Source organism: Salminus brasiliensis, chromosome 13 (assembly GCF_030463535.1).
Source record: "Salminus brasiliensis chromosome 13, fSalBra1.hap2, whole genome shotgun sequence".
Taxonomy (NCBI): Eukaryota; Metazoa; Chordata; class Actinopteri; order Characiformes; family Bryconidae; genus Salminus; species Salminus brasiliensis.
In genome coordinates this window covers 32,147,674-32,160,321 of record NC_132890.1, presented here as the reverse complement: position 1 = coordinate 32,160,321, position 12,648 = coordinate 32,147,674, and the positions used below count along the sequence as shown (strand labels likewise).

Below are 12,648 nucleotides of genomic sequence, written 5' to 3'. Positions count from 1 at the left end.
GCAGGAGCAGCCCCTCAGGGGAGCAGCACGCCCCCATCCACCCACTCTTATACTCCCACACACACACTGCACCACATGTGACCATCCAGCAGGGGGTGCACTTACAACTGAAGACCATTTACTCATGTCCTTTAAGTGCATATCAGAAATGACTGGGTGTAGGTACTATGTATACACACACACACACACACACACACACATATATATATATATATATATATATATATATGTCCCTATTTACACCTGCTCACTTCATGTGACTGGTATCTGGATTGTATCCTGATTAGATTTTAGCCACATGCGTTTACACCGGGTAGTCAAATGCGTCTCTGGTTGGTCAGACTGAATTCCAATTGCTCTGTGGGAAGGAATAAGTGTGAATATGCAAATTTTCTCATTGCACAGCAATTATTACTGGTGTTTGGATTGTACTGGGAGGAGATTTGGTTGTTGAATGCATCTAGGAGAGACGGATGCCTTTACACTGCTATAACATGTGGCTCAAATGCGTCTTTGAAGTGGTTTGAGTGATCGAATTTGCATCTGATTTGCAACTGGATTTCTGACCTCATTTACACCTGGTCACTTTACCCCTCATCAGTATCAGGATTATATCTGGATAAGACCGAGCCACATAAAAATGAGAGTGTAAACACACTCAAGACTTTATTTGAATCAGATACAAATCCGATCCCTCAAACCACTTCAGGTCTGAGACGCGTTTGAGCCACATGTTACAGCAGTGTAAACACGTCCGTCTCTCCAAGACACATTCAACAACCTCCCAGTACAACCAAAACACCAGTAATCATCACTACTGGCCGAGCGAATTTGTATATTCTGTCCCACACAGCAATCTGATTTCAGCCTGACTAACCAGAGACGCATCTGACTACCCACTGTAAACGCATGTGGCTCAAATCTAATCAGGATACAATCCAGATACCAGTCACATGAAGTGAGCAAGTGTAAATGGGGTCTTGGGTATGTTTACACTCACACTAGATGAGGTTCGGCCTTATCTGGATATAATCCTGATGCTGAAGACGGATGAAGTGACCAGGTCCTGATGGATGGACCAATAGAAATGCTCCAGAATGACCTGGATTAAATCTTTTTACACTGTCATTTGTTTATATATTCAGGCTGGACAAGTGATACGTTATCCAGTGGGCCAAACAACCCGCACGAGTCTAAGGTCATTACTCAGACACCCAGAAAGGTCAATCACAAAATCACCGTTAAGAGGCTATTCACACCCGTGTGTGTGTGTGTATGTGTGTCTCACACTTAAGCCTAATGTGTGTAGAAAGACTTTGCTCAAGTCAGTTTTATATGGTGAAATCTGAGAGAGAAAACGTTTGTGTGTGTGCGCATGTGTGTGTGTGTGTGTTTGTGTTGAGTGCCATTTATTACTCTAATCCATCATACAAGTCATCCACTGTCAGCCATAAAACACAACTGTGTGTGTGTGTGTTTTGTATGGTTGTGTATGTGTGTTTGTGTGTTTATGGGTATGTGAATGTAAGTAGGTTGGTTTCTGTGTGTTTGTGTGTGTTGTATATCTATTTGTGTGTGTGTTGTATATCTATTTGTGTGTGTGTGTGTTGCCTTTTCACTTTCAGCACTTCCAGTTGGTCAGTAATCTGAGAGCAGGGAATATGTTTAGATTGTCAGAGCCAAGACTGTATGTGTGTGTGTATGTGTGTGTGTGTGTGTGTGGGGGGGGGGGGGGGGGGGGGGTTAAGAGAGAGAGAGAGACTCTAACAGTAGGTTCCTCTGTGTCACACACTGCTTTGCGTGAGGTCGAGCATTTACCATCACAGCACCGTCTTTGTGAGTGTGTACAGTAAGAGTGTGTAAACCCCACACACACACAGCTCTCTGCATTTCTATCAGCAGCACTGCTGCTCTATTCCACAGCTTTAGTTCAGTGAACTGTTTGGCACCAGAGCAGATGTACCCCTCTCACTCCAAATGTACTCCTGGTGTCTGAAGTTTGCCTCTGTCGTTTTGGGCTGAAGCTACAGACGGCTAAGACAGCCTTCAGATAACCGAACTCTTTCAGACTCTCTGAAGCATGCGTTCAGACCATACACTTAACCCTGTAAACCCTAACGGCCTGTGTGTGAGCTCATACTTCCATTCCTCAACCTATAGCTTCACCTGTTAATGAATCATTTACAGCAGTTACTGAATTGTATATAATAGATAACCAATCAACTCTATCAGTTACTGAATAATTTATAGTAGATACTGAATCACTTCTAGCAGTTATTGAATGATTTGTAGTAGTAACTGAATCATTTATAGTGCATAGTGACTCACTTATAGAAGATACTAACCCATTTATAGCTGTTACTGAATCATTTATAGCCATTACTGAATCATTTATAGCAGTTATTGAATCATTTATAGCAGTCACTGAATCATTTATAGCAGTTATTGAATCCTCAAAATAAGGATTCAAGACATTAAAAGGCAATTAACTTGCTTGAATGGTGTTTTATGACATCACAGTCCAATTAACATGATCTTACCTTAATGGCGGTTTATGACATCATAATCCCATTCATATTACCTTACTTTAATGGTGGTTTATGACATCACAATCCCATTCTCATTTCCTTACCTTAATGGCGGTTTATGACATCATAATCCCATTCATATTACCTTACTTTAATGGTGGTTTATGACATCACAATCCCATTCTCATTTCCTTACCTTAATGGCGGTTTATGACATCACAATCTCATTCATTTTACCTTGCTTTAATGTTGGTTTATGACATCACAATCCCATTCTCATTTCCTTACTTTAACGGTGGTTTATGACATCACAATCCCATTCTCATTTACTTACTTTAATGTTGGTTTATGACATCACAATCCTATTCTCATTTCCTTACTTTAACGGTGGTTTATGACATCACAATCCCATTCTCATTTACTTACTTTAATGTTGGTTTATGACATCACAATCCTATTCTCATTTCCTTACCTTAATGTTGGTTTATGACATCACAATCCCATTCTCATTTCCTTACCTTAATGTTGGTTTATGACATCACAATCCCATTCCCATTTTCTTACTTTAAAGGTGGTTTATGACATCACAATCTCATTCATATTTTTGCTGAACTCTCCCTTTAACCCTAAAGCAGGTTGCGTTTTTTTTGGGTGACATTCGTCCTTACCAACATGTCCGTTCCTGGCAAACTGGCTCATACAGACCTCACAGACATGGCGGCCAATGGCGTGAGATGAAGCCCTGCTGTGAGCGCTGCTGTGACCCGTCTCAGGCAAACTAATTACTGTGCTTACAATCCTCTTACCCCCACTTTAATTACCCCCCCAAAACCGGCTACCAACCCCACACCCCACATAGCACGCCCCTTAGGCATAAGCCGGGCTCCTTAGGCTAAAGCAGCTGGTCAATAGATCTTACACTGAAAAACAGAAATGCTAAAAGAAGAAAGATTCCTCAAATACAGCACAGCCTTTATATATATGTATATATATATATATATATATATATATATATATATATATATATATATATATATATATATACATCGTAGATACGAGCAAAATCATAGTATCTGCTGTTACAATGGTAGCACTAATCATATCGGTATTATCTGAGGATACATTGGCTAGCTGGGTAGATGGCTACATGGCTTGAGGAAGGAAAAAGTCAAAAACCTTTAATGTTTAATCACTTTAACTGACCTTTAAAAAGCAAAGTATTTACAGACAGCTTATGTTAGTAATGGCAAGATGATGTAAGATCTCTTATGAAGTAAAATACATTACATTCATTTTGATATGTAGGGCCTCAGAGGTCTACCACAGGTCCACAAAGCCAAGAATGGACCAGCCCCTCTGTACTTGATGGCAACGGTCAAAACCCGATCTGCAACAAGAGCCATTCAAGCTCCAAGTACGGCTCGGCTCGACCCGCCATCCCTTAAGATCCACAAAAGACGAGCGTCCAGGCTTTTTTCTGTCCTGCACCGAAGTGGTGAAACAAACTTGACCTGGGTGTAAGAACGGCAGAGTCCAACGCTCGCTGTCTTCAAACCCAGACTGAAGACCCTCCTCTTGACCCTCCATGAAAACTTAGAGGCAGAGTGTAGAGTATGCTGCGTATTGTGTCTCCTTATATGTACACATTAAAAGAAAATATATTATGTTTGATTATTTTAATTAATAAAATGTCTAGTATTATATATATATATATACAGTGCAGTGGATAGATGATGCCCCAAACCTGGTCTCTGTCTTGTTCCTTTACTATAAAACAGGCAAATAACCTACCTACAATACTAAGCACTAAGTATAGGTGCTTATGTGCACTATATGGACAAAAGTATTGGGACACCTTCTCATTCATTGCGTCTTTCCGAAATAAAGAGTGTATCCTTCTGTTGGAGTAACTGTCTCTACTGTCCAGTGAAAAGGCTTTGTACTAGATTTTGGAGCACTGCTAGGTCAGGATGTAAGGTCAGGATGTTGGATGAACATACCCTCACCTCATCCTCATACAACTCCCCAACACATCCCAAATGTTTTGGATGGATCACCGTCCATCATTCCTGAGAACACAATTCTTCCACTGCTCCACAGCTCAATGCTGGGGGCTTTATACCCCTCTAGCCCACGCTGGCATTAGAGATGGTGCCAATAGGGTCATGTTTATCTGCTCCAGGGAGGCCTATTTTATTGGCAGGACGTCTCTACAGGGACTAGACAAGCTGTATGTGTGTGTGTGTGTGTGCATTTGCACAGCTGTGTTAGCAATGGGTCCAACTTAATGTAGCTGAATGCATTCACTAGAAGGAGTGTCCACAATACCTTAATGTCTGAGTGTCTCCTCTGATTTTTGAGCTGCCCTACTCCTAATGTCACAGCAGTCGGTCTGTAGGCCTCTTCTGAACTCTCAGCTCAGGGCCGGGCTTAGACTCAGGGAAGTGTTTCAACAGATGACACAAGATCTGTACAGCGTTGCATAACAAAGTGTTTCATGTCCCTCTAGGAGCATGCATTGCTGTTGCAGCATCGCAGACGTGGCCTGAAGATTTCATCCTTTAGTTGGACGGTGGAGGTCAAGCGACCCCTGCTTTGAAAACAGATGGAGATAGAGAGGAAACAGGAACATGGCTCCAACATGGCCGTGGTTATTTTGGCCTGTCACGGGGCAGTGCAGAGGTGGAGGCAGCTCTTTTCAGCGTGCAAGATGACACACATGACTCACACACACATCTCACATTCCACTAATTGAAGGTCTGTTTGCCCGCTGCCAATGCAGTGTTCATTAGTGACTCATTAAGCAATTAAGCAAATGCTGGACTGTGACGTTATATTAAAAACGTTTTATTGTGATGTTATATTCAAAACCCTGAGGCTGGCCTACAGAGCCAAAAATGGACCAGCCCCTCCATACCTGATGACAATGGTCAAAACCTAATCTGTAGCAAGAGCCCTTCCAGCCTCAAGTAAGGCTCTGCTTTTTGTTTATGACATCACACTGTCATTAATCTCATTGTAATAAAAACGGTAATTCATGACATCAAAATCTCATTAACATGACTCTTTCTAAATGGTGGTTTATGTCACACTTATTATTGTAACCTTATTTATCCAACAGTTTATGAAGTCACACGGCATTTAAACATAATTTAAAAGCTGTTTATGACATCACAGTCTTATTCACACTTACGTCTTATGTTAGAGATGGCATCACAATCCATTCAAGCATCACCTAAATGGTTGATTATGACATCACACTCTCATTCACGTTGTCCTACATACAAGACGGCATCACCATCTATTCAATCAGTGTCACTTAAATGATTGTTTGACATCACACTCTCATTCATATTGTCTTACGTACAATATGACATCACAATCCATTCAAACCACATCACTTTAAAGGTTGTTTATGACATCACACTCTCATTCATATTGTCTAACGTACAATATGACATCACAATCCATTTAAACCACATCACTTTAAAGGTTGTTTATGACATCACACTCTCATTCATATTGTCTAACGTACAATATGACATCACAATCCATTTAAACCACATCACTTTAAAGGTTGTTTATGACATCACACTCTCATTTATATTGTCTAACGTACAATATGATATCACAATCCATTTAAATTCCACCATTTAAATGTTTTTTATGACATCACACTCTCATTCATACTGTCTAACATACAATATGACATCACAATCCATTCAAATCACATCACTTTAAAGGTTGTTTATGACATCACACTCTCATTTATATTGTCTACGTACAATATGACATCACAATCCATTTAAATTCCACCATTTAAATGTTTTTTATGACATCACACTCTCATTCATACTGTCTAGCATACAATATGACATCACATCCATTCAAACCACATCCCTTTAAAGGTTGTTTTATGACATCACACTCTCATTCATATTGTCTAACGTACAATATGACATCACAATCCATTTAAATTCCACCATTTAAATGTTTTTTATGACATCACACTCTCATTCATACTGTCTAGCATACAATATGACACCACAATCCATTCAAACCACATCCCTTTAAAGGGTTGTTTATGACATCACACTCTCATTCATATTGTCTAACGTACAATACGACATCACAATCCATTCATACCACATCACTTTAAAGGTTGTTTATGACATCACACTCTCATTTACATTGTCTAACGTTACAATATGACATCACAATCCATTTAAATTCCACCATTTAAATGTTTTTTATGACATCACACTCTCATTCATACTGTCTAACATACAATATGACATCACAATCCATTCAAATCACATCACTTTAAAGGTTGTTTTATGACATCACACTCTCATTTATATTGTCTAACGTACAATATGACATCACAATCCATTTAAATCCACCATTTAAATGTTTTTATGACATCACACTCTCATTCCCGTTGCCCTATGTACAAGATGGCATCACCGTCCATTCAAACGATGTCAAAGGATATTTATGACATCACATTTATAATACATATATATGTATGACCTTATTTAGATGATTGTTTATGACACCACATTCTAATCAGATGACCTTTTGTAAATTGGTTATACACTCCATCCACATGATGTTATTTCACTCATTCACATCACAGTGATCTCTCCATAACCTCCATTCTGTCTTTCTCCCATTCATTATTTACAGAAGCTGAGAGCCGAGGCTTTTCTGTACTGATCAAATAATCAGCTGAGGAGAAGTCAGGGCTGAATGAAAGCGTATTCACTCACACTGCACTTCCTTGTTTTGCAGGTTCTGATGAGGTTGTTTAAGGACTATGATGGCATGTGCTCTGATATCCAGCAGAAAAACCTAAGCCCACATGCTGGCTCTGATAGGTAGATGACCTGTTTGATAAACTCTAGGCTAAACCCAGTGAGGCACAAGGAAGCCAGCTGATGAGGGTTGCTGAGTTCATGGCATTCTCACTCCATTCCTGTCTTAAACAGATACACACACACACACACACACTAGACAAATGCACCGTCTCTGATCCCTCCACCTGAGGCATTTCTTGATGCACTGTGTAAGCTCAGTGGGCCAGCCTATCCGGCAGGCCAAAGTTCATGCCAGTAAAGATGTCATGAGCTTTACGGGCAGCGGCAGATGAAAGCTGGATCAAGTACAGAGGAATTTCTTCCAAATGCTTCGCCTACTACAGCATCGCCACTGCAGCACCACAGCACCTACACAGCACCAACAGGTACTGATCAAACCTGCATTAGGGTTGTCCCATTGTAGTTATGAAAAAACAGAGACGAGCAGGACGACAAGTTGAGGTCTTCCACATAGAAAGCAATATATGGCAGTATGCAGGAATATACCAGACCTACTGTTAGAGCTGCACAGAGGGTGTGTAGGTGTCCCAATACTTTTGCCCATATTGTGTACTTTGTTGGAGTCATTCTCAGTCCACATACTTTTTTGGTTTTATTAAGTTTGGAGGCAGATAATCAGGAGCTGTTCATAGACTGAGAAGGAAGACAGCTCTGGGTCCTTCACGACAGGTGGAACAGCCAACCCATGACATGGCCAAAGCTTCCTCCTTAATGAGGTTGCATGCAACTTCTTCTTTCAGCAATGACTCCCTCGTCCTGTTTCACCTCCACCAGTGTAACCAGTGGTCCTGCTCCTCACCTGTACGATAATGTAAAAAAAATCTTGTGTTTTGGGGGTCCCGGGGGTCACGGGTTTGAATCCCGAGCCATGCCGCTTTGCCATCAGTGTCTGAGAGAGCACTTTAGCAGGTTCGATGGCGCCCTCTCCTCTCATCACTCTTAAAGCGATGTTAGCTGGTGTGGTGCTTTCCGGTGCTGTGCTCTGAGCGTGTCCGGCTGCTGGCAATACAGCATCAGCGATAGTTGGAAAAAAGGTGGTGGCTGGCTTTGCATGTATCGGAGGAGATGAAGGCTAACCATGTGATTGTAATGTGATTAATCAGTAGAATCTGAGCTGATTGTTGCATCAGGTTTGGATGTTTAGATGGGATTGTACTTAGGAAAGGGTTAAGGATGAATGTTTTTAAAGCAGAGATGAACATTTTATATATTTTTCTTATATTTAATACATCTTTTATTTATCTGATGTAATTTTACTACTCGAATCTAGTGAAAGCTATTATTGGCACTATTTTTGCATAACTATTTGATATAACTGGAGAATTTTGGCGAAATCTCTGTCTTTCAGTCTGTCTGGAATTGTATTATGTAGTTCAAGCTGTATGGCATCGAGTCGAGTTCGCCTTAAATTGTGAAGCTGTGGGTGTGGTTTCAACCGAAGGTTCTTGGGCTGTTTTCATATTCGGGGCAAAATCTCAGTCCCAAACATTAAAGGACTGACCAGGCCATGCTCTGACCCTCCCTCTACCAGTCTGCCTCTTCTCGCACCTCAATCGGTCTCGTTTCCTCTCTCCTTGCTCGTCCTGTTCCTTTCCCCACACAGAAAAAAGGGAAGTGGTTCCTTTCCATTGCTCTCTGCCCAGAGCACAGTTGCTGACCCCACTGTGACCTCTGGAGGAACTGCAGGGTCAAACGGTATCCTCCCAGTGGAGCATAAACGACTGCACAAATACCTCTCTGAAGCAATGTGGCAACTCTTAAAGGTTTGAACCTGATCCTACCATCCATCTCTAGAGCTTTATGAGGAGCACTGAGGGAAAAAACACACAGCCTACACCTCAACCTCGGTCTCACATGTGTAAACTTTACAACTATTGTGCATTCTGTAAAAGTATATATATATATATTTTTGTAAAAATGTTCCCTTATTCTCCCAATTTGCAACTTCCAACTAACCGTTCATAACTCACCCCAGCACTAGCCATGCTCCTGACACTAGGAGGGTAAGGACTTAACCTAGAGCCCACTTTCGAAAGGGTTACATCACCAAGCAGTTCTTAACAAACAGTTTCCATACTGTGCCATATATACACATATATGTCCAAATATTTGTGGACATCTCTTCTAATGAATGCATTCGGCTACTTTAAGTTGCATCTTTACTGACAGAGATGTACAAATGCATGCACACAGCCTGTCTAGTCCTGTAGAGAAATACTGCCAATAGAATAGGACTCCCTGGAGCAGATAATTATGAACCTATTGGCACCATGCTGCCTAATGCCAGACGTGGGCTAGAGAGGTATAAAGCCCCCCCAGCATTGAGCTGTGGAGCAGTGGAAGAACTGTGTTCTCTGGAATGATGGATGGCGCTCCATCCAGTACTTTTAGGATGAGGTGGGCTGTGATTATCCAACATCCTGATGATCTGAAACTCTTGTCACTAAAAGCAATCAAATCCTCACAGCAATACTCAAAAAATAGTAGAAGGCTTTTCCTGGACAGTAGAGACAGTTTTGTCAATATCTATCATGTCTGTATAGACAAAAGTATTGGGACACCTGTACATTCATTGTTTCTTCCAAGCCACAGAGTTTATCCTGTTCTTGTGGAGTAAACTGTCTCAAGAGGGAAAGAGGGGCTGATGGGCGGAGCTAAACCAAGCAACAGTCACGGTCTGCCTGTCCTAAAGTTCACAATTGTGGATTTGCTTTCCAGCAACAAGCAAAAGCCCAAAGCACAAGGCCTCGTTTGTGGTAAGTCCTGGAATATCTCACATTGGTCTGCACCCCTGGTCGTCGATCGTGTAGCTGGACAGCTGCAGATGACTGCTCTCTGCTTTCATCTTCAGTGAGTTATGGCCTGACAGTGCAAAAATTTTCAGCTAATGTGAGACGTGTGTTTAATTAGCCTGATAGCAGTACCACTGTAAAACTGCGGGCCTTTTCGCTCTGAATGGCAGAAACAGCAGAACCGGTCCAGCTGCTGTGTTGTGGGAGGTTTCAAATCACTGGTGCTGAAACGAAGCCCAGAAGGATGTTCTGCAGACCTCCTGTTGTTTTTTACCCTTTCTCTGCGCACCGCTCAGGCCTGCTGGATCGATTCGCTCTTTTATTTAGGGCGCCACTGTTTGAAAAGGATGCGTGGGTGTGCTTGAGCTTGTAGCCGCCGCTCTGAGTGATGGAGAGACACTGTAGTGCAGCAGAGAGAGAGACAGAGAGAGAAGAGATTTCACCATGTTCAGCCATTGTAAGAGAGCCACAGGTGTACAGTAAGGTTAAGAGCATCAGTGTGAGAGGCAGGTGGAACATTACTGTGTAAATTCGAGGGTGTCTATGTGTGTGCGCACAGCAGGAGGAACAGCGAGGCAATCAGAAACCAGAGAGGACATTTCAGCTCGGTTTAGGTCTTCCTGTCAGGCAGAGAATGACAAGGTGAGAGGAAGTAATGTGTGTAGTAACACACACACACACACACACACACACACACACACACACACAGCCAAACCTTCATACTCTAACAATAACATACACTATATGTCCAAATGTTTGTGGACACCCCTTCCAATGAATACATTCAGTTACTTTAAGTTGCACCCATTGCTGATACAGATGCAAATGCACACACACAGCTTGTCTAGTCCATTTACAAAAGTACTGATATTAGACTAGGACTGCCTAAGGAGATGAACCTAATCATGAACCTCCTGCCACCATGCTGCCTAATGCCAGGCGTGGGCTAGAGGGGTATAAGGCCCCCCAGCATTGAGCTGTGGAGCAGTGGAAGAGCTGTGTTCTCTGGAATGTTGATTGGTTCTCCACTAATGCTGCCGTCACTGAATGCAATCAAATCCTCACAGCAATGCTCCTCCAAAATCTAGAGAAAGCCTTCTCCCTTGGGCAGTAGAGACAGTTACTCCAACAAAAACAGAATAAGCTTCTTTTTAGGACCCTTGATTTCAGAAGAAACACTAAAGGAGCAGGTGTCCTCAATACTTTTGTCCATATGGCATGCTTGTTTAACAAAACGTTGAATGCGCTCTCTCTACATTCGCAGCAGGAGAGAGAGACAGAAAGGAGGCGGGGCAAGGGGACGGAGAGACAAAACTACAGTTACCATAGCATACCCATTAAATTCACTACAGTTCCACAATACCATGCAGATCCAACCTTTACTTGGCTTTACTAGGTTTCCATGGGCCTCCACTCTGAGCTTCCACCTCTCATACTGGGGCAGTTGAATGCTGACCACTGAGCACAGTACTACTGGTGACAGTCCTGCAATGTTTGGGTGTGTGAAGTCCACTCTAACCCCTTAATAAAACTGTGCAAACTGTAGCTACAGAGCCTCCTTCATATACAGCCTCTCTCTCTCTCTCTCTCTCTCTCTCTCTCTCTCTCTTTCAAAAGCAAGTTCTCGCAGTCAACACTTCATTGCCACTCCACTCTACAGCCCTCTCAGAGGAAGAGATGTTATCATGACTTCCTGTCAAACTCTATGTGTGTAGCTTTGGGAGTGCTAGTTTTATTCAGTGTATATGTGTGTGTGTGTGTGTGTGTGTGTGTGTGTGTGTGTGTGTGTGAGAATTCTGTATGTTTACAAGGAGGCTCAGTGCTAGTGTTGTGACTATGTGTGTGGGCCAAGCAGCCACATTTTCCCATTTCTGATTCCGTGTTGCTTGTTTTTCTAAACCTAAGTCCATGTTTAACATCTCACAGACGTCTGGCAGCAGTGAACGCAGCGTCTGCACACCGAGAGCCGTAACCCCACCTAAACATCAGTCGAAAATCACCATTACATTTTTGAATAGGCAACAGAAGAGGCCTAGAAGAGACAGTTTCACTTACTGACTGACAGACAGGACCTTGTTGAATGCTCATGACGAGAGACGACATTTTCTATTCATTTCTGACAGTCTGAGGACGACATTTAGCCACAAAGCTAAGAAGTATCTTTGCTGCTAAAAGGTTGGGTCTCCTTGTTGGTGGCTCAGCGGTTAGAGGGCCGGGATATCGATAACAGGGTTGTGGGTTCGATTCCCGGGCTCGGCAAGCTGCCCAACAGTGGCAGCCTTGAGCAAGGCCCTTTACCCTCTCTGCTCCCCGGGGTGCTGGAGTTTGCTGCCCACCTGCTCTGGGTGTGTGTGTGTACTCACTGCCCGATGGGTTGAATGTGGAGGACACATTTCGCTGTACAGTGTACACTGTACAGTGACAAATACGTGCACCTTTACCGTGTAA

At 42.4% G+C, this 12,648-nt stretch overlaps 1 long non-coding RNA gene across 1 annotated transcript in view; it reads left to right on the top strand.

Annotated features, from left to right (window-relative positions):
* Positions 1-10,112: 10,112 nt before the first annotated feature.
* LOC140575244 (uncharacterized) overlaps positions 10,113-12,648 on the top strand; it is a 15,659-nt gene continuing 13,123 nt past the window's right edge. The window contains exon 1 of the long non-coding RNA XR_011980798.1: positions 10,113-10,164. This is a non-coding gene — a long non-coding RNA (uncharacterized lncRNA). The remainder of the gene's footprint in view (positions 10,165-12,648) is intronic.